Source organism: Rhipicephalus sanguineus, chromosome 9, assembly GCF_013339695.2.
Source record: "Rhipicephalus sanguineus isolate Rsan-2018 chromosome 9, BIME_Rsan_1.4, whole genome shotgun sequence".
NCBI classification, from domain to species: domain Eukaryota; kingdom Metazoa; phylum Arthropoda; class Arachnida; order Ixodida; family Ixodidae; genus Rhipicephalus; species Rhipicephalus sanguineus.
This window is the reverse complement of record NC_051184.2, coordinates 52,476,767-52,500,385: the sequence shown is the minus strand read 5'-3', so window position 1 is coordinate 52,500,385 and position 23,619 is coordinate 52,476,767. Positions and strand designations below refer to the sequence as shown.

The following is a 23,619-nucleotide window of genomic DNA, read 5'->3' as shown; positions in this document are numbered from 1 at the left end:
CTCTCACCTACTCAACCTTTGTGTTGCCTCATTCAGTGCATGAATTGTGGACACATGGATTTGCTATCACTAAGGTGCCTATGTGGGGATTGCACAACGCCTTGAACTTTTTTCAGTTCAGTGGGAGCACGGGCTCATCAGTCTCGAGATAAGTTTTTTTCTCTATTGCTGCACATGATCAAATAAAGGTTTCGTTTAGTGTACTGCTACACGGCTCTGGCTTTGAACTTCTCAAAACGAAAGTCGGTTCGTTGCTATTTACAGTCACGAATTTATCCATTATGGAAACTGCGGATCAGCAAAGCTTTTGAAGCAGGCGAGCACTTTATTGATTGCATCGGTTGCCACCAGAGTGTCGGTGCACAAATTGCCATAGTAAGAGCCAATCAAATGTCTGCGTACATTGTGAATTTTATCAGACCTGTCTTTTTTTTCTTGCTTTCCTATGCAGCCATTGTATGTGAGGATGGCAATAACAGAAAGGTGACAGTTTGAGCTTTGGAACAATAAAAAAATGGCAGTGGGAAAAATGACAGATGCCTCCATGCACTTTGGTTTTTTTTTAACTCCTTTAATTGTTCGCAGCGACTGAATTGCTTTTTCAGGGACAGTGCGTATTCAGCTGAATTGTTTGACACAAACTACCTAGATCAGTGGTTCTAAGCAAGATATATTTCGGGACCCCTTGCGGGCCGGTGAAGTGGTGAGGGACACCTTGCAGTGATAGAAATGGGGAGGGGGTATGAGTTAGCACAATATGCAACAAGAAATGGATGCCTTTTATTTCCCCCTGGCAAACAACGCTCAAACTAAAGTGTAATGTCAATTCGATCTCAACACCTTGTCAATAAGTTCTGCCGTCTGCAGCCACATTCAACGTGTTTCTAGCTGTGTTTTCTTTTCAAGTGCGCAAGGGTAGAAAAGGTATCCTCGCGTGCATATGTCGTAGAAAACTACAAGGAAAGCTTCACAGCCATCTCATGGAGAAGTGTAAACATAAGTCAGCTCGGCCGCAATACAAGCGCGTTATGCGGTGAAGCATACTAAAATTCAGAAGGGGCCGCTCTGACGGGACGTAGTGTGCATCTAAAAAGAAAGTTCCCTTTTTGCTAGAAAAAGTTTCGCGGGCCCCCGAAATGGCTTTGTGGACTCACATTTGGGAACCACTGACCTGGATAAAATGCAGTGTATATAGAGGCAAATGCAAAGGCATTAAAGATGACTAAAAGGGGTGTTTCCTTTTTGTGCTTTTCATTTTTGTGTTATGTGCTGTGCATTTTGCGGTGCAGTTCATGCAAAGCTGAGTGAACATAGGCCTTAAAAACAAACGTTGCCTGTGCTAAGCCTGATTCTTTGGTTATAATCATGGCAGCGATTGTTAAAGTTGCGCTTTGCAACTTTATTGTTCCTTAATATGTTTGTTCTCTTGAAGCTTTAATCTTGCATGATGATGCGCTGAAGTCTGATTTAACTTTTCTCCCAAACAAAAAGTGAGATCATTATGTGGCACTTAATAAACAGTTGCTTAATTGTACTGCACCATTTACATTCTTAGTAGGGCAGTTATTTTAGATATCAGTGTTTAAAACGCGATGAGCCTATTGTATGCGTCATGGCTTTAGCACTATTGCAAATAGCACATCTACCTAACTCTCCCGTTGGAAAATACTTTGTCTTTCTGCTCACGTAGCATTGACTTCTGGCCTATTTCAGATGTTTTTGAGTGTCACGTGGAGAAGTGTGGAAGGCGTTCCTCCATGGGAGAGCGGTGACCGGAGCGTGAGCTGATACCTGGCAGACAAGCTGGATGTCATTGCAACTGGTGGCGTAAGGAGAAGACGTCAAGATGCTTGCGTGGTTGTGCGTGCCGGGACTTGATTGCGTCTTTTCTCAGAATACACTGTTTTTACTTGTACACATGTAAAATAAATATTGTTTGCTCGATTTGAGATATCAGAAACTACTGTACAAGTCAGTTTTCACCTTACAGAAGATAGATTTTAGTATCCCCAAATGGACGGTACGAAATCCTAATGGGATCCGATGCGGAAACCGAATATATTAAAACTGCGTCCTGCAGTTTCCGCATGACCACAATTCCGCATGGCATCCATATCATACGGCATCCGTAATACCATATTTCCATATATATGGATGCCGTATATACGGAGCTTTTGATGCGGAAACCATATATATGGATCGTGCGGATACGTATCATGCGGATCCGTAATACCATAATTCTGTATGTACGGATCCGTATCTTTCGTACATACGAAATTTTTCACTAGGGAAGGAAGACGAAAAGACGAAAGATCATTTGATCGCCTTCGTCTCATCATCTGATCGTGTTCGTCTGATCTTTCATCTTTTCGTCTTCCTTGTTGCGCCGTTCTGAAACCATGGTCGGATTGGATCACCCGAAAAAATGAGCTGTGACCACTTTTCGCAAATCTCAAAACTTCAATGAGGTTTACTTAAAAAAAAAATTCGGCAGACCCCACGCATTGTGGGAATCGATGTAATGCGAAGCAGCCAGCAAAGAGCTGCATACATCGCCTTATTTGTCTTTGAGCCAAATGAAATCATTCATGCCATGGCATCTAGTCCACCACATATCGCATGTTTGCCATGCACGCATGCATGCACAATCTAGCGTACACCATGCCAATGAAACGCATACTCTGGTATATAAATGCATGACTTGTCGCTTATGTTCATCACGCACTCGTGTCATGCCATACCAATTTTGGTATATATCACGTTAACAAAACGGCCGGAAGCGCACCATGATAGTGGCATGTAAATCATACCGTACATGACATGCATAACATGATTCGCATATTAAGACCTCTCATTTATGTTCGTCATACAGTCACATCGCGCTATACCAATTTTGGTGTATATCAAAGAAGCGATATGGCCGCGAGTGCACCATGAGTAGAGCATGTAAATCATGACATACATGACATGCATATTATGGTTTTTCATGTTACCACCTGTCACTAATGTTCATCATACAGTCACATCGCGCAATACCAGTTTTGGTGTATATCGAGCTATCGAAACGGCTGCGAATGCACCATGAGCGTGGCATGTAAGTCATGACATACATGGCATGCATGTCATAGTTTTCATGTTACCACCTGCCATTTACGTTCGTCATGCAGTCGCGTCGCGCAATACCAATTTTGATGTATACCAAGATAGCGAAACGGCCGGGAATGCACCATGAGCGCGGCATGTAAAGCATGACATACATAACCTGCATGTCATGATTTCCATGTTGCCACCTCTCATTTACGTTCGTCATGCAGTCGCGTCGCGCAATACCAATTTTGGTGTATGTCAAGCAAGCGAAACGGCACGAGTGCGTCATGAGTATGACATGTAAATCATGTCGTGCATGTGATGCATGTCATGATTTTCATGTTACCACGTCTCATTTACCTTCGTCATACAGTCGCTTCGCGCAATACCAATTTTGGTTACATCACGCAAGTGAAACGGACGCGAATGCACCACGAGCGTGGCATGTAAATCATGACATACATGTCATGGATGTCATGATTTTCATGCTACCACCTGTTATTCATCTTCTTCATAAAGTCACATCGCGCAATACCAATTTTGGTGTATATCAATCTAGCGAAACGGCCGCGAGTGCGCCATGAGCGTGGCATGTAAATCATGTCGTACATGACATGCATATCATGATTTTCATGTTACCACGTGTCAGTTATGTTCGCAATACAGAAATGTCTTGTCATACCAGTTTTCGTATGTATCCCTTCATTTAAACGGCCGCGAGCGCCCCGAGACCATGTCATGTAAATCATGCTGCACATGACATGCGCGTCATGATTTGCATGTTAGGACCTGTCATTATGTTCGTCATGAACTCTTGTCACGCCGTACCAATTTTGGTATATATAAAATTAACGGAACGGCCGCAGGAGCCCAAAGGCCGTGGAATGTAAATCATGCTGTTCATGACATGCGTGTCATGATTTTCATGATATGACCTGTCATTTATGTTCGTAATAAGGCCATGTTATGACACACCAATTTTGGTATACATCCGATTAACGGAACGGCCAGGGAGCCCAAAGGCCGTGGAATGTAAATCATGCTGTCCATGACATGCGTGTCATGATTTTCATGATATGACCTGTCGTTTATGTTCGTAACAAGGCCATGTTATGACACACCAATTTTGGTATACATCCGATTAACGGAACGGCCAGGGAGCCCAAAGGCCGTGGAATGTAAATCATGCTGTCCATGACATGCGTGTCATGATTTTCATGATATGACCTGCTGTCGTTTATGTTCGTAACAAGGCCATGTTATGACACACCAATTTTGGTATACATCCGATTAACGAAACGGCCAGGGAGCCCAAAGGCCGTGGAATGTAAATCATGCTGTCCATGACATGCGTGTCATGATTTTCATGATATGACCTGTCGTTTATGTTCGTAATAAGGCCATGTTATGACACACCAATTTTGGTATACATCCGATTAACGGAACGGCCAGGGAGCCCAAAGGCCGTGGAATGTAAATCATGCTGTCCATGACATGCGTGTCATGATTTTCATGATATGACCTGTCGTTTATGTTCGTAACAAGGCCATGTTATGACACACCAATTTTGGTATACATCCGATTAACGGAACGGCCAGGGAGCCCAAAGGCCGTGGAATGTAAATCATGCTGTCCATGACATGCGTGTCATGATTTTCATGATATGACCTGTCGTTTGTGTTCGTAACAAGGCCATGTTATGACACACCAATTTTGGTATACATCCGATTAACGGAACGGCCAGGGAGCCCAAAGGCCGTGGAATGTAAATCATGCTGTCCATGACATGCGTGTCATGATTTTCATGATATGACCTGTCGTTTATGTTCGTAATAAGGCCATGTTATGACACGCCAATTTTGGTATACATCCGATTAACGGAACGGCCAGGGAGCCCAAAGGCCGTGGAATGTAAATCATGCTGTCCATGACATGCGTGTCATGATTTTCATGATATGACCTGTCGTTTATGTTCGTAACAAGGCCATGTTATGACACACCAATTTTGGTATACATCCGATTAACGAAACGGCCAGGAGAGCACAAAGTCGTAGGCGGATAGATAGATAGATAGATAGATAGATAGATAGATAGATAGATAGATAGATAGATAGATAGATAGATAGATACGCTCAAAGTCGCAGACGTTCGCTAAGAAATGCTTGGCATTTAAAACTGCAATTATCCCATTTAACCTGACCGCCCGTCTCATCTAATTTAAAAGCTAGATCATTTACTCTCTATAGATAGCGCCTTAATTGATGTCTATAGCCGTGTTAAGATGCCTGCCTGCATAAAAAAAGTAATTATGAAGGCCGAAAGCTAATATCATATTCCACTTATTTTTGAGCATTTTCAGACACAAGTTTTCATGCACACTGTATGGTAGAAACATAATCAGGTACCTGCCGCACATATAGACTGGCTTATTCAAAAGCAATGATAAATAATAAATAAATGAATGAATAAACAAACAAGTAAATAAATAAAAATAAATAAATAAATAAATAAATAAATAAATAAATAAATAAATAAATAAATAAATAAATAAATGTGACCGTGGTAAAGCCTATGAACGAACGAAAAAAAGATCACGCAAATTTTGAACTTTTTAGTCTTTTAATGTTCATGTTGAATGGGCGAAAAGATATATTAAATATTGTAACTAAGCTTCACGTAACTTTTCTTTTGTGTTTCCTTTTACCTTTATTACCTTTATTAGGTGTGCTCTTTATGGATTTATTCGTTCGTGTTTTTCCGTCTGGGCAAAATACTTCGTGCTTATGGCGTCCTTCAATATTGTACATTAAGCCTGTAGAACCTAGGCGAGATAACCTTGATGCACGGCTTGCGAGGTATGAAACAGATACAGTATCTTTCTTCGGAAAGTCCCCTCTTGCTTTCTGAACTTCGTAAGAGAACTGCCCTTCTAAGGTGACTTGAACTGTGAAGTCACAACTCTGGAATAAAAAAGAATTAGACTGAATCGACAGAAAAAAGCTACAGTGAGACCAAAACTGAGAATAGAATTTACTATTCATGCTATAAACCAAAAATCTAGAAGTCTGAACGTTACGCTGCCACGTGGTTACTATATCTTGTAAGTTTTGGTGTGTTATTTTATTTATATAGTACTCTTTACTGCCGGAATAATGGAAAATTTTTTGTGATGTTATAGCCACATGTTATAGCCAGATGTTATAGCTGTGGTGGACCTCGGCATTGTGGTGGACCTCGGCTTTTAACACTTTCGTGTTAAAAAGGAAAATGTGCTTAAGATCATGACGCGCGCGGGACGTGACTTCTTTCCCCCGTGCTATCCCCCCCTGCTTAGCTTTCAGCGCGTTCGTCGGGACGAGACAACAGAGAAAGAAATCGCAGGTTGCGACAAACGTCTGTAAATCCGGCCGTACTTTACGGATCCTAAATATTTTTGCGGCGGTCGATGCGAGAGGCCATAAGCTGCATTAGTGCAACCATTTAATGGCTACTTGCACGAGCGTTGCAGGGTCAGTTATGTTTTTCTTGTTCGTTTTCTCCTTGATGTGGATTGAAGCCCCGTCAAGGAGATGATCGATGTCGATGAAGCAAGAGGCAGGCTGGAGGTAATAAAAACTTGTAGGTATATTGGAGCGAAATTTTTACAGTAATATGTACAGCTTGCCGAAGCACGTTGATGATAACATAGACATCAACAGCGTCTTACTCTTCTACTTAACATTTCTTAAGTTAGAGCCTAGAACACTGTTACAACATACGACCAACAGAGTCTCACTGTTCGACTACCAAGTGGTTACGGCCCAGACAAAAGTTGCATCGTACGGAGTCTTACTGACCGATCAGTTAAGTGATTGCAGCCTAGACTGAAGGGAAACGAATTCCGTCCAGTCTTAAAGGGACACTAAAGAGGAAAACGATTTTTCTCGCATTAGTAAAGTAGTATTCCACGATACCAAAAACACCACGCTTGCTGCGAGAAGACGCTTAATAAGCGAGAAGACGCGCAAAAAGAAAATACAGGTGGCGACGCCACCTTGGAATTCCCGCACCATTTGCCGTGACGTCACATATTTCTGACGGCGCCTACTTGGGCCTACGTAGTTCCTAATCGGTTAAATCGAAGTACATTGTCCTCTGAGGTGGCCAGAGACTTAACATAACGAGTTTGTGGAAATTTCGTCGAGCCAGTGGCTCCAGCATACGTTAAATGCTCTTTGAAACCTTTTACGTCACGAATTACAAAGTTCGGCACGAAATTTAAAAATGAAACTTTGAACTTGGTTTTCTCCTCTAATAATAAACCTATGGTGGTGAAATAAACTACACAAGAGTTCTCCGAGCACACTTTATCAATCTAAACCAATTCATTGTTTCTCTTTAGTGTCCCTTTAAGTACCCTGCGATAAACAAAGACTATAGGGGAGGTGGCCACTGGTGGTCCGCCCCAACATTCTCTTATCCAATCTGTTTACCCTCAGATTAAGCCACTCCCTACTGGGCTGTCCCTAATCTCGACAGCAGTGTCTTTACAGTTTAGACAGGCGTTTTGGCACTCTTTCTTATCATGGCTCTCCCTCTCCTTATCCCACGCTTTCAGGGATTCTCACGGTCGAAATATATCGGTATCGTAGCCCTGAGGCATTCGTGCCATCTCCCACGCTCATCGAGTCGAGCCCACGGTGCTGGTCGTAAAAACGGTTCCGGGAAACAAAAGGCGTTTGCGTGTCCTCGCCTCTCTCGCATTCGGACCGTGCATTGCTGCGACTCGACTCTGCACTACAGTCAGCGAGCCGAAAGCACAGTGCCGGTCGTTAAAGTAATGGTGAATAAAAGCGCCACCATCCCCTCAAACGGCGGCGGGGAGCAGGAGATGTTTGCCCCCCTCGCTTCCCACGCGTTCGGGCGGCATTTCACCACACTTCGACCTTGACCCCGAGCCAGCCTCTGGGAAACAAAGCACGGTCGCGTAACCGCAGCCCCTGGGGGCCGGCGGAGGAGACAAGCTGCTCAAAGGAAGCCGTTTGCTTTCCAATGATAATTGCACAGTCAAAGACCATGCAGAGAGAAAGCCGAGAAAGAAGCTTTGTATAACGTACAGTGCCGCGCCGTCCCTTCTGCATGATCGACTTATGAGCGGCAAAACAGAACAGGGCCCTTTTAACGTACACTGACATCGCACATTGCACGGGCCTCTACCGTTTCGCCTCCATCGAAATGCGACCGCCGCGGCCGGCATCGAGCCTGAAACTTTCGGGTCAGCAGCCGAACACGGACATAGTAGTTTCAAGTCGTATTGAATGTGCATTTTAATTAAATGGGAAATCCGGGCAAAGAAAGAGAAAATAGATGCGTTCCTGACAAAGATACAGTGACGCAACTAAGTAACTCCGTGATTAAAATCTGCCGGTCAGACTATGAAATGGTCACCTCATTTACGAAGCCGTGAAAGTTCTACGAGTTTGATGAGACACTCGATAACTGGTGAAAACATCCGCGCATAACAATAATCCAAAAGTGCGCAATAAGGTATCCCAAAATGATATAGTGTAAGAGGTCATAGCAGCAGAAAAGCGCCTAACGCATTGGTTAACGGCAAGGGCAAGTAATAAATAGCTGCTTTTTGCGTTAATGCAATTATACCTGTAATTGGGGAAGCTTTTGTTGCAAAAACACAGTCGAAACTTTGTACTTTTGAGGTTAAATTGTGTTTTGCGAGGTAATTGTACCAGCGTAGCGGTAAATTAAACCTCCAAGTTTAAGCTCCCTAGGGGACTAACTAAAAAGGTGTGCGCAAGAGCGGTAGTTATGTTTTCCTGATCTCCCGTTTTTCTGTCGGTGTACAGACAAAAGAACGCACCCAGAAATTATAAACTAAGCAGAATGGCACCATAGAAGCCAGTTACCTGCCCTTCTGCTCTATGAGAATATGTGGGAGTTTTGGCCGGAGTCTTTTCATAGAGCAGTCTCTTGTTATATCTTCGCTCAACTAAGGTGGGGAGTTCAGGCACCTCGTATTCGAATAACTTTTTTGTTTAAGTATGCTCTGTCCAGCATTATAGTCCTTGCGAACAATAACGCTTTTTGCCTAAATTTGGTAGTTTCTAACACCTTTATGTGTATCCGACTCGAACCGCATTATTAGCCCACCGGCTTGACAGAGTAAAACTTTGCCGATTCGACATGCCTGTATTTCTTCCTCTCGCGCACTGCTGAGATTGAATGCTCCTGTAAATTAACAGACAATCCTCTTTCTCAGTGTGCCGCCGTGTCTGCAGGCAGCGACAATATTTGAGATATCACGGAACAGCCAATTACGCGGGCAAGAACAAATGTCCACCGCGCATCGCCTTGCCCGTGCTCCAATAGATTATATATATATATATATATATATATATATATATATATATATATATATATATATATATATATATATATATATATATATATATATATGAACCTGTGCCCGGAAAATTAAAGGAGCAACGTACAAGCAATTTGAGCTGTACACTGATAGCGGCGCACCGAGCGTCGACCGTCGATAAACTGATCTGCGGCTAGGCGCATTTATACATGTGGCATCGAGGAGTCCAGTGTTATCGCTGGTGGCTGCGCTAGTTCCAGAACAAACTCAACCGTTCTCGTTTGCCCGCTCATGCCTATCAGAAGATTCTAAAATAACCTGGAAGCTTCCAGACATGCATGCGCAGTTTGCGAAAGGATCGGTTACATAGAAATACAATAAAGAACACACACACACACACACACACATATATATATATATATATATATATATATATATATATATATATATATATATAGATTATGAAGAGTCTGTCTTCGGTTGCCGTAAAATAATTAGGAAAAAGGTATACGCTTCTAAAAAACTGTTTATTTGTCGACGTTTCGATCGGAGACCGATCATCAGGATCGGAGACCGATCCTGATGAAGATCGGTCTCCGATCGAAACGTCGACAAACAGTTTTTTAGACGCGTATACCTTTTTCCTATATATAGCTGCCAGCTCGTAATAAGTTCACGTGCTACGTGACGCCAACAAGGCAGAAAAAGAGTGTTCCACACTCGCCGTCATGGCTACTGGCGGCGCTGACTGACGCTCCCACGTTTAAATGCACACATATACCCTATAAAGTGGACGGGGGGATGGCCGCCGCGGTAGCTCAGTTGGTAGAGCATCGGACGCGTTATTCGAAGGTCGCAGGTTCGGTCCCTGCCCGCGGCAAGCTATCTTTTCTTCTACTTTTCTTTCTTCACAATTACCTTACATTTATTACTAAAAACATCCCCTATACTTTCCTTGGCATTATTGTCTGTTAGTTCTCATTAATATTGTGTATAACAAAGAAAACGAGCCCTTGAAATTAACACTTCTTTCCTTCATTCATAGCGAGGGTCTCGTTCTGGCAGACTTGATGCTTTCAGGTAGTATGCGAGGGATTATTGGTCAGCTGCCAGCTCGTAATAAGTTCACGTGCTACGTGACGCCAACAAGGCAGAAAAAGAGTGTTCCACACTCGCCGTCATGGCTACTGGCGGCGCTGACTGACGCTCACACGTTTAAATGCACACATATACCCTATAAAGTGGACGGGGGGATGGCCGCCGCGGTAGCTCAGTTGGTAGAGCATCGGACGCGTTATTCGAAGGTCGCAGGTTCGGTCCCTGCCCGCGGCAAGCTATCTTTTCGTCTACTTTTCTTTCTTCACAATTACCTTACATTTATTACTAAAAACATCCCCTATACTTTCCTTGGCATTATTGTCTGTTAGTTCTCATTAATATTGTGTATAACAAAGAAAACGAGCCCTTGAAATTAACACTTCTTTCCTTCATATATATATATATATATATCTGTGTTCCTTTACGATTCCCTCAAAAACATAAGAAGGGTTTATTGATAGAAAAACCATGAATAGTCGTACCTCGCTTTTTGAATGCTCCGTAGTGTAAGTATCGTTTGTGAGATTGTCTGGATTCCACTGTACCCATGTTGCATTATTCAGGTCCACTTCTAAAGTGTGATTTTCTTTACCCCTTAGGAGCACCGTCAGGTTGATGGGGAGATTAACAGGGGTAAGTAAGCTGCAGTTGATGTACCACCAGTAAAGGTCCTTACACGGCGGATATCCAGATGCGTTTGGCTGTCGGCAAGTATTTGTGAAGTTCATCTCTCCTACTCTCGCCTTTAGTGGACCGCTGAAAATCGAAGTATAAGAAGCCTTCAACTTTTCTACTAATTCAACGGACGTTCGAAAATTCGGCTTATATTTGTTTATATAACACTTCCTGCTAACTACATCGGGGTAAGACAAGTTACAGCGACAATAATCTTGTTATTACACATTAATGGGATTGAATATTCTAATCTTTACAACCAGAAGGTAGAAGGAAAAAACATGGTTGATTCCTCCGTCATAGGAATCGGTGTAACACAAAAGTGAACCTTGGCTTCACAGCAGTAGTTAACTGTTGCACATAGATGTATGAAAGTTTGCACAATGTCTGTTAGCGTTTGGCAGCTGTTTAACGTGGATGCACCCATGTAGACGCTTGGTGGCACACGACGACTAACCTCCATAATCAAGCAATAACCTCCATAATCAATGAGTTGTATTAGCTAATGATGAGAGGGTAATCAGAGAAAGTGGTTTGACAGCCAGATGAGCCGCGGTTATTGGACGCTGAGTTTCTTTACTGAGCTTGGGCTGAGGTTGCCATCCCGCAGAATATTAGAGAGTTAACGCAAGAAATCACACCGTGGTCGGGCTAGAGGAAAACGCAACACGCGTCGTGTCGCCTCTTTAGCCCGGCCACAATTTCTTTCGTGACGAGCGTAAGCGGGGAAAGCGGTGTTACAGCCAGGCGAAGCAGGCGAGCATCGCAGAGCTTTTTATAATATGGATGGATTCTATGAGCGAGGCGGAGGCTTGGGCTAAGGTCAGCACCTCGCGGTGTGTTAAGGCGTTGACAAAATTTCACTCCTCCTGTTGGAACCACGCCGAATAGGACGGACGCGTAGCAACGTCGCGTTGCAGGAGCTAATCGCGGAGGCCATGGTCATGATGTATTACTTCACTTTACCGCTCCCAGACGGCGACAACACCCCGCCAGTCAAGAACATTGTTAGAGGAACGTGTGAGATAAAAGAAAGCGCGTTTGTGAAACCTCCTGAACATGGGACGGTGGTGCAGTGGATAGGGTGCCCGGCATCTGCTCTCACGGACTGAGAGGCCATGGGTTCTACTCCCGTTGAAGAAATTTCTTCTTCTAGCTTTTCTGTCCTATCTGATCGTGCGCATATTTTAGACGTCATTTCCATGGCGGAAATACGTCACTAAAGTCTTGGTGCACCCCTGCATAAAAACAGTTTCGTGTTAAAAGAAAGGCGTTAGAAACTTTGACCTTGTCTCACTTTCACAAATAAGAAAAAATTGATAAAAAGCAGGTATAAACAATTTCGTAATTATTACATCGGATTGTGCGAATCTTAAGGGATCATAATCGTGTTCTTACTGAAGCCTTCAGCACTGTTAATAAACCATCGAAATTTCTTTGAGTAGACGCACACATTGAAAATAAAGAGGAAAAGAATGGCGACGAATACTTAGGTGTGAGGTAATATACTACAATAAATGCACAGCATTCGTTAGTGTAATTCTTAGGATAAATTTTCAATGAAAACGTTTAGAATAATTGAAATTGACTTGCGCCGCTATAGTCTCATTAAAGCATTTGGTGCACTAAGCCATAGGGGTTCGGAGATTATGACTGATATTTTGCGTCGTTGCGTTAGCAATGTAGGCGGGTTCAAAATTTTTAAAGAAATATTGAACTTAAGCGGAGATTCCCACCAGAAATAAACGTAAATACGTCTTCCAATAGCAATGTTAATCCCCACACCATAAAAATATGCATGTATATTAAATGAATTTCTTATACTAATCAACTCATAATGTTTAGAAAACATAACTGAAGATAGCGTGTTTTATTTCTGCATTCAGTGATATGGTAAAAAAAAAGCACAGGAAGTGGGTTGGTTACAGTGACTAACGGGTCCCTAAACCACCTCCGATAACTTGTTGAACAACTCAAGTAAATGCGTGCATCGAGTTCAAAATACCGTCTCGATCAACAATGCCAAACGCGGCGGCGCTACGAGCCGCGGTCGCACCCCGAATTCCAAGAAATGATCTCCTCTTTGCGCCTTTCGGCAGTGCTCAGCCCCTTAGTGTTCGCCTTGACGTCATCATTTTCGTCTGCTCGCCATCTACAATACCAGTTTGCCCACTCGCAGGTACGTGCGCTCGCCGCTCTTCTTCGTCGCACGGTGAGGAGGAGCACTCGGCAAGAAGGAGAGACGAGGCGACGAACGGAGCATAGCGAAGGAAAAAGCGAAACAAGCGAGGGCCTCTTTCATGTCATCAAACGCGTGTAACTCCGCTATTACGGCACCGTTTCCAAAAATTCTCGCGGCTACGCGTTCTTTCTAGACTTGTGCACAATTGCAACACCACAACTAAATTTCGACCTTTGGGTGGTTTAGGGGCTTTTTAAAGCTATGGGGCAGACAGACAGACAGAGAACTTTAGTCAGGTCTTGAGGAACTGCGTTGTAACGCCCCCTTTTAGGGGGAATCCGTAGCAGTCGCGGGCCGTTCCCACGTAGGGACTGGAAGACCGTGGGTCTCCGCCCTCTTGGAGGCCCTCTGGACAGCCCGAAGTTGAATCAAGAGGTCGTCGCTGTTGAGGGCTTCCTCCCAGTCCTCTTCTTTGTTGAACTCTGCGTCACGTAACGCAGGACATTGCCAGAGCATATGAGTCAATGAGCAATACGCCTCTCCGCAGTCCGGACAATGTGGTTCGATGTTGGGCGAGAAATGACTGAACCTGCACCGCGAAGGGGCAGGTTCAGTCATTTCTTGGTTTGGGAAATCCGCCTGTAGCTGACCACCCGCAATGTAGCTGTGGCTGGCTTATCAGACACAAGACATAGTGGTGGGGAGACCGGCTATAAATCGGTGTTATAAATCGTCGGCCTTTTGTCTCCGACATCCTATAAGGCCAACAGATACATTTCAACCATAGTGGTTATTGCTACCTGGTACTCATATGCTATACTCTGCCCTCTATTGAGAGCAAAATTGTGGCAGAAGGCTTGATGGAAATGTTTTCCCGAGTGGGATTGCCATGCGAAATTGGGACCAACTTTATGTCATCGATCATGAAAGATTTCCAAAACTTAGAGCGCAACCACACGATACATTCACACACCCACACACCCAGGCATCAACCACGTACAGCGCTCACTTCCAACTGATTTATTCATCGCACGGGCTTGAATATATACATGTGGCACATGCGCGCATTAACATCAGATAAAGCCAACACACAAACAATCAAGACATACATTTCCTTCCTGCTCCTTCCATCTCACAGTCTAGATATGATGAAGTGAAATTCACTGGGAAACAGAGATAGCGACGGGGTGCTTACACAGCGGTCCTTGTCTTTTTCTATGGAAAATGCCTCTAACACTTCCCGTGCAGTTTTCCTTGTGCTTCTGCCAAGAATCTTTGTCTCAGAGAATCCTGCGTCACAGCCACACATTATAGCATGCGCAACCAGGTGCGCATACTTGTCATCTCGTTTTATTAATTTTTGGGCGTGTTCCCTTAACCGGTCATTAAAACACCTTTCGGTTTGACCGATGTACACCTTGCCGCAGGATAGGGGTATCGAGTACACGACCCCCGTGGAACATTTTACAAAAGGCCTCTCATGCTTCTTCTCGCAGCCGCGCTTTTAAATGCGAAGCATTTAAAAGCGCGGCTGCGACCGTATCTATCTATCTATCTATCTATCTATCTATCTATCTATCTATCTATCTATCTATCTATCTATCTATCTATCTATCTATCTATCTATCTATCTATCTATCTATCTATCTATCTATCTATCTATCTATCTATCTATCTATCTATCTATCTATCTATCTATCTATCTATCTATCTATCTATCTATCTATCATCTATCTATCTATCTATCTATCTATCTATCTATCTATCTATCTATCTATCTATCTATCTATCTATCTATCTATCTATCTATCTATCTATCTATCTATCTATCTATCTATCTATCTATCTATCTATCTATCTATCTATCTATCTATCTATCTATCTATCTATCTATCTATCTATCTATCTATCTATCTATCTATCTATCTTCTATCTATCTATCTATCTATCTATCTATCTATCTATCTATCTATCTATCTATCTATCTATCTATCTATCTATCTAATCTATCTATCTATCTATCTATCTATCTATCTATCTATCTATCTATCTATCTATCTATCTATCTATCTATCTATCTATCTATCTATCTATCTATCTATCTATCTATCTATCTATCTATCTAGCCGCCTACGACTTCTTGCTCTCCTGGTCGCTTGGTTAATCGAATGTGCACCAAAATTGGTATGGCGTAACATGACTGTATGACGAACATAAATGACAAGTCATAACATGAAAATCATGACACGAATGTCATGTACAGCATGATTTACATGCTACGCTCATGGTGCGCTGGCGGCTGTTTCGCTAGCTTGATATACACCAAAATTGGTATCTTGTGACGTGACCGTGTGACGAACATAAATAACACGAGTTATCATGAAAATTATGACACGCATGTCACGTACAGCATGACTTACGTGCCATGCTCATGGGGCGCTGGCGGCCGTTTCGCTAGATTGATATGCACCGAAATTGGTATCTTGCGACGTGACCGTGTCACGAACATAAATAACACGAGTTATCATGAAAATCATGACACGCATGTCATGTACAGCATGACTTACGTGCCACGCTCATGGGGTGCTGGCGGCCGTTTCGCTAGATTGATATACACCAATATTGGTCTCTTCCGACGTGACCGTGTGACGAACATAAATAACACGAGTTATCATAAAAATCATGACACGCATGTCATGTACAGCATGACTTACGTGCCACGCTCATGGGGCGCTGGCGGCCGTTTCGCTAGATTGATATGCACCAAAATTGGTATCTTGCGACGTGACCGTGTGGTGAACATAAATAACACGAGTTATCATGAAAATCATGACACGCATGTCACGTACAGCATGACTTACGTGCCACGCTCATGGGGCGCTGGCGGCCGTTTCGCTAGATTGATATACACCAAAATTGGTATCCTGCGACGTGACCGTGTGACGAACATAAATAACACGAGTTGTCATGAAAATCATGACACGCATGTCATGTACAGCATGACTTACGTGCCACACTCATGGCGCGCTGGTGGCCGGTTCGCTAGCTTGATCTACCCCGGAATTGGTCTTGCGCTACGTGACTGTGTGACAAACATAAAAACACGAGTTAACATGAAAATCATGACACGCGTGTCATGTACAGCATGACTTACGTACCACGCTCATGGTGCGCTGGCGGCCGTTTCGCTAGCTTGATATACACCAATATTGGTCTCTTCCGACGTGACCGCGTGACGAACATAAATAACACGAGTCAACATGAAAATCATGACACGCATGTCATGTACAGCATGACTTACGTGCCACGCTCATGGGGCGCTGGCGGCCGTTTCGCTAGATTGATATGCACCAAAATTGGTATCTTGCGACGTGACCGTGTGGTGAACATAAATAACACGAGTTATCATGAAAATCATGACACGCATGTCATGTACAGCATGACTTACGTGCCACGCTCATGGTGCGCTGGCGGCCGTTTCGCTAGCTTGATATACACCAAAATTGGTATCTTGCGACGTGACTGTGTGACGAACATAAATAACACGAGTTAACATGAAAGTCATGACACACATGTCATGTACAGCATGACTTACGTGCCACGCTCATGGTGCCCTGGCGGCCGTTTCTCTAGGTTAATCGACCCCCAAGTTGGTATTGCGCGACGTTACTGTGTGACGAACATAAATAATAGAAGTTAACATGAAAACCATGACACGCATTTTCCTCAATGACATACAAGACGATGTATGCAGCTCTTTGCTGGCTGCTTCGCATTACATCGATTCCCACAGTGCGTGGGATCTGCCGGCTTTTTTTGCTATCGCAAATACGTTGGCACAACTTCCCGATTTTCTCGGGCGCCGAAAAGACCATCGGTACACCGTGCCTACCCGCGCCTTTCTTGAAATTGTGCCAGAGCTTATGGATGTATGGCACAACTTGTGGCCTAATCCTTGAGGGCTTTGTAGCAGTCGTCGCTTCCCTTGTTCCACGTTTAAACTTCTGCAGCAGTGATTCAGCAACGGCCGTGATGACCGATCGAGGGAAGCCAGCAGCCTCTAATCGGCTAACCTGATTATGAAAACTTTGTTGCATGCTACGTTGCACCCACTATCCCATTTGCCCTTCTCTTTAAATAGGAATAAATGAAGTTGTTCATTCATTCACTCCCTATATTCCAGTAGGTCGACGCCAACCTTGCATTACTATCTATGGGAGGTGCGTCTGATGCTAAGTGGTTAAGTTGACTACATTCATAGAATTTACCGACATTACAGCTATCGACTATTTGCGGGATATATGAGTTAATGTTTGGCAAAATAATCTAGATTTCCTCGCTTTACGTTTGTTAAGGCCCACATGTCTTTCATGTGCCGTGTGCTCGTTCCATCCTCTCGTAGTCTCTCGTCCAGCGTATTCAGCTCGTGGCCACTGAAGTGTGTCTTCGCGCAGACATGAAAGACAGCCTTAAACCTCTAAGCAAGTCCTTGTACTACAGACTACTCATTAGCGGCAATTCCGTTTCTGCGCACTTCGACGTGTGTGACTCCAGCTAAGGCGACTTCGTTACTGGATAGTCACTGTGCAGGGATGTGATTGCATCCTCCTTGAGCTCATTCCTGGTTTAATTCAGTTAGAGCGAGAGAGAATGAGAGCTGTTTACTGAAAAGCAGAGTGATAACCTGTACCATTCAGCATGTTTGACGAGGGAGGCCAGAGTCCAGAGATAAACAACGAAATGTTGGAACTTGTGCGCTGCCGATGCGCGGGAGTGCATTTCAAGTGGTAGGGCTTTCTGGAGTAACGCATCTGTAGATGTAGATGTGCTTCCCACTTGTCACAGTGATAGGTCATGCAAAAGTGCTGTAATTTGTGCCAGAGTTTCCCGATACGTTTTATTAAGAGGAGAGACACCGAAATGCTGTGGTCGGTCTTTATACGAATATGTAGGTTGAGAACGTATGTTATATACAAAGGTGCTCACAGGGGCATGTTTCCGCAAGAAACTTTCCTTCTTTGTGAAAATGATCTTGAGTTGTAGGTGACCACTACGTCCATTTCTTCGCCGGGTAGGACATGCAGTACCCACAATATAAATGATGTTTCTGACAATAACACCAGATGTTTATGAGGATAAAAAGTTCTGCAGGTTGTTACACTCTGTAACACTCAAATGTGAAAGCCTGCTGTACACTTGGTAATCCATTAGGTTAAAACTGTCGGGGACCAGACTGCAAGGCATAACAAGCCGCAGTGTGAGAGACACGCATTAAATTACCCTGGCGCTCTCAGTCGATTTCAACCTTTCTGCTGATATTGACCGATAACTTGCAGTCAGGTCTATTATTGCAGTCAGTACAATTCGATACATTATGCCTTTTCAAGGCTTATTGCTGGAAAATTGTAGAGATGCATATCAGTGCGTCAACGATAAAGGGGAATGGATCTAGGGCTCGTTTCTTTGTTAGAAACAACTTGACAAAAACAACAGACAATGAAGCTAAGGAAAGTATAGTGGACATTATTTCTAGTCTTTAGCTGTAGTGTAGTAATTATGTCATCAGTGGAAAAGAACATAAGTGGACGAAACAGGAACTTTGCCGCAAGCATAAAAGGGGATAACAAAACACACGAAATGGGACCAAGGAACATTCCGACAGTGGAAGAGATCAAAGCTTGAAAAATCATTGAACGAAACAAGAATGCATTTAGTTCGCTGGAAAGCATGGTACAGGTCTCCAGAAATTCTTGCATTGTCGTCTTTACTATCGTCTTTAATAACTAAAAGTCTCAGTTTCGCCGCAAAGGCGAAGCAAAAAAAAAAACATGGTTGATCCCTCCGTCATAGGAATCGGAATAACACGAAAGTAAAGCGTGCCCTGACAGAAGTAACTGAATGTTTACTGTATACATTGATATAAGAGAGTTGGCACAATGTATATTGGTGTCTGGCAGCTATAGCACCGTTTAACGTGGATGCACCCACTTTGATGATTGGGGGCACACAACACCTCTTTAATCGTTGTGGTACATCTCCATCCCGACGACTAACGTCCATGTTAAATTATTAAACAAATCCTTGTGGTAGCTGTAGTAGTCAACGGTGAAAGCGTATCAGAGAACGAGGTGTGATAGCCAGAAGAGCGTCATATTGGACGCTGAACTTGGTCACCATCCCGCGGCATGTTAAAATGTGATTGAACAGCACGGCCGGACTGGAGGGAAACGCAAAACGCGTCGTGCCGCCCCGGTATTGAATTGTGTTTATTCACAACAAGGTTGCGAGGATGACCAGGCAAAAAAGCTGCATTGAGCAGCTTGAGGGGAACCTGGCCACCTCATACACTGCGCGGCTTCACAGCGGTCGAACACACGATATACATAATGAATGGACTAAATAAAACAGAAAAACAGTAAACATCCACGGTCGGAATAAATGAACAAGGTTATTGTGGAAACATGAAAACAAGGGGAAGAAATTAGGCGAAGTGTTAGACATATAAAAAGACAAACAAATGGACCCATGGCAGCACAAGCAATCACATAAATACATCGCGTAACCTTTTTAACGACAGAGTATACACTGAGACCATTCTCTTTGTATAATTGATTTAGAACAGTAGGTAAACAAAACTGTAGCATTTGGTCACCGTATTTAGTTCTGTTTTTGTTAACGATCCAAGGTTCTAAATGACGAAATTTATAAAAAGAATTATGTTGCTGTAAGGATGCCAATTTTGTTAAAGCGTTATCATTCTTACTTTTTTCCATTCTATACACGCGGCAAAGCCTATATGTGTACAAAAATTCAATTTTTATAGTTCTAAGCTTTGTAAACAAAGGAGCAGTATGCCAAAGATATGGCACCCTGGAGACAAGGCGTATTGCTCTTTTTTGTAATACCTTCAGCTTGTCAATGTTCTCAGCTGAAGTCGTCCCCCAGACTAGAATTCCGTATTGAACTAGGGAAAGAAACATTGAATTATATAACATCATATTAATGGATGTAGGAAGATAGTTACAATGGCGACGCATAGTACCTATTGCTCTAGATAATTTACTAGTGATTCACTTGGCAATCCCACGACATAGTTTCCGAGAAATATACGCCAAGCGATTTGAAAGACGATAGTATTTCTATTTCAGTATTATTTAATTTAATGGGGCTTAGTTGAAATTGTTTGTTACGTATACGTGTTACGTAGCCCAGCCGTGACTTTTCTCGGGGCGAGCGCGTGAGCGAGGAACGCGGTGTTACAGCCATGTGGCAGGCGCGCATCGCAGAGCTATTTTTGGTTTGGATTAGCGTGATGCTATGAGCGAGGCCGAAGCTTTCACCACTCTTGGGCCAATATCGCCACCTCGCGGTGTGTTAAGGCATTGAGAAAATTGAACTTCTATTGAAAACGCGCCGAATGGGACGGACGTGTAACGCGTTGCGGGTGCTAATCGTGAAGGTCATAGCAATGACGAATTACTTTCCCTTACCGCTCCCAGAGGGCAACACCACCCCGTCGACCGGGAGAGTTGTAGATATAAAAGGCGCATTTGTAAAGCCGCTAGAGTCTGTGACCGTGGCGCAGAGGATAGCGTGCCCGGCTTCTATTGCGGATCGAGCGGTCGTGGGTTCGATGCCTGGTGACGGAACATTTTTTTCTTTGCCATCTGATCACGTACCTTTTTTCGACGTCATTTCCGTGACGGAAATACGTCATTGAAGTCTTGGTGGACCCCGGCATAAAACACTTTCGTGTTAAAAAAAACCCATCATAAGTTAAGCTAATCCCCAGTGCGTTGAAACATGGGCTTTTTATGTTATGTTTGCGTGAGGTCATTCCTACGTTGAAATGTCTGCTTTTTTATGTTGGCTTTGCGTGATTGCACTCTGTTTGAATGAAAATAGCAATAAATTTCTATCACTATTGCTACATGTTCGGAAGACTATTTGTCATTGGCATTAGCTTATACAACCATATATTTTATTGGCGTTGCTTTTGCATACAATTTTCTGCAAGATGTTCGCAAACAGCTAAAACAGCTTAGCTCACATCGATTTCCAAATAGGTGCGGGATTCTCCAAGCTATCGTTTTGTGAGAATTAGATATGTTTTCCATACCTGTCATTAAAACTCAAGTATTTCACTCCTTCGCCTCTTTGAGAAACATAGTTCTCAGCTTCTTCCGTTAGATTCACCTTCCCACATTTGCCTGGAAGCAAATACAAGAGATCACAAACACATCATATGCTAAGAAGCTTCTCAGAGAGTGTTTCAGGCAATTATGCTACTGAACACATCATTAGCGAAGCCGGTCAGTCAATAGCAAGAAGCACCTAATGAACGAGACGTATATTATGATCCCGCACCACATCTACTGTTGATTTAACGCTTGTATTTCTTCTGAAGAACAGGCGTCGCGAATGATGCTTTACTTTTTCCGGAAAAGCCTTGGAAAGCGGGGTGTCGCTAGAGCCAGCATTTCGACCAGCGGTCTTCCTTTCTTCAAGGCTGCAACTTGAAGGGGAGCAAGACTTCTTGGCGAAACGTTGGCTCGAGCGACACGTCGTGTTCCAAGGATGTTGGTCCCTTCAAGATTGCGTATTCCCCTGAACGTCTGCCTTATTTGGATTTTCAATAAAGGAAGGTGACGAAGAATGGTGAGTGTCGTCTACTTTCCTTAGTGCACATAGCTTTAATCGCGGACAGTCAGCACACGCAGATGCACCACAATTTTCGGAAATATCCACCACACATTAGATTTAAAAGCGGCCCCACGACGCATGGCATCCAACGTTATATCGCTGCCGCACCATGGTACACAACACATTTCATCATTCGCTGCGGCGCTGACGACTGTAAATACGACACCAGTGACGTCCCTCTGGAGGCGCTGAAGACACTGGTGAATTATTTTCAGAATAAAAGACAAGACGCAAAACTCACCCTCAAAGCAGTTCCGCCTAGAATCGCAAACAAGCATCGACCACTCATTGCACAATAACGCTCACTGCTAGCTCATGCACGAGGATCACGTAAGATCAATGATTTTCTTATGGACGTTGAACACGGCCACGAAAACGGTGATGTAATCTACTACACGGAAATTCATCAGGACCCTGACATTGAGTTGCAGCCTTGTAGAGAACAAGAAAGCTCGTCGAAAAGTTGGCTCCAGGGTGTTACCCTTGTTCAAGAACTTTTAGTCTGCTGGAACTTCCATCTTCCCGTGAACCTCTGCCTTATTTAGATTTTATATTTACCTGTCTTGCGGTTCTATTCTAAGTATGTCACCACTACCCAGGCCGTTCATTATTTCTTTTTTCTTTCAAGGGTGGAACCTACTTCAAAAGTTTTTTATATAGAGAGAAAGTGCCTCCCTCTGTGCCGCTCCTTAACATTAGTGATAAAAATAACTTGCTTTGCCTTGCTTTGCTGACACGTCTACATAACGCCTTTTGGTTCATGTATTGGCCCCTTGCGCGAATGAGCCGGCCTAAGATGTGTTATAGAGCGTTTCAAGTGCACATATTGCGGAGGCGTGTCCAAAACATTGCGTTTATAGGGTTACAAGAGATTTCACAAAGGCATACCGGAAGTGCCTGTTCATATTTTTACTTCTGTTGCATATATGCGCGCGTTAAAAATATTTTGGTGCATTGCTCGGTTAATGGCAGACTCCATCCCAGGCTTCTGTGAAGTAGGTGAACGTTTTTCTGCATTGACAGCAACTGTTTTTGCATTTGTATGTTTTTACCACAGCCGCTGGCCAGTGTACGCGATATGGTGTTTCGCAGCTGAACAAGATTATTTTTTAGCATAGAAGAATTTAAAGTTTCACACCGTGTTTAATATGACCATCCATGTTTGCATTCAATGGAGTTATACGCTCAATACTTGCTCACCAGGGTAGGTGCTGGACGCATATTCAGGTTTCAAACCTGAGTTAAGTTTCTAGCAAGGATGGATTGCGTCTGTTGCTCACCTAATAGTCTGTCACTCGCGCACTGCGCGCAATCACGACAGCAAGAGTACGACATTAGGTAGTCGAAATATTTCATCTTCGGCTCGTCCTATATTATCCTTATAAAGCTAAAATCCCTCCGGAAAAATTAGTTTATGTCTACCAACCTTCAATTGCAAGTATATTAGTAATACATATGCATTATTTGACCGTAGGTAGTTTTCGTGCCGAGCATGAGACAATTTGCAACACTT

General features: G+C 43.4%; 1 protein-coding gene and 1 long non-coding RNA gene across 4 annotated transcripts in view; one reads left to right on the top strand and one right to left on the bottom strand.

Moving 5' to 3' along the window:
- Positions 1–23,619, top strand: part of LOC119405138 (U2 small nuclear ribonucleoprotein A') — a 456,304-nt gene that overhangs the window by 204,882 nt on the left and 227,803 nt on the right. The window lies entirely within an intron of this gene.
- The window catches only part of LOC125759828 (uncharacterized), a 37,950-nt gene that overhangs the window by 14,119 nt on the left and 212 nt on the right, over positions 1–23,619 (bottom strand). Inside the window, exons 2-4 of one of the 2 annotated variants that reach the window (XR_007417530.1) lie at positions 21,523–21,613; positions 11,029–11,302; positions 5,698–6,047 (exon numbers count right to left, since the gene is read on the bottom strand). This is a non-coding gene — a long non-coding RNA (uncharacterized LOC125759828). Of the gene's footprint in view, positions 1–5,697; positions 6,048–11,028; positions 11,303–21,522; positions 21,614–23,619 lie in introns of those variants that run through there. The other variant, XR_007417531.1, reaches the window with a different exon arrangement.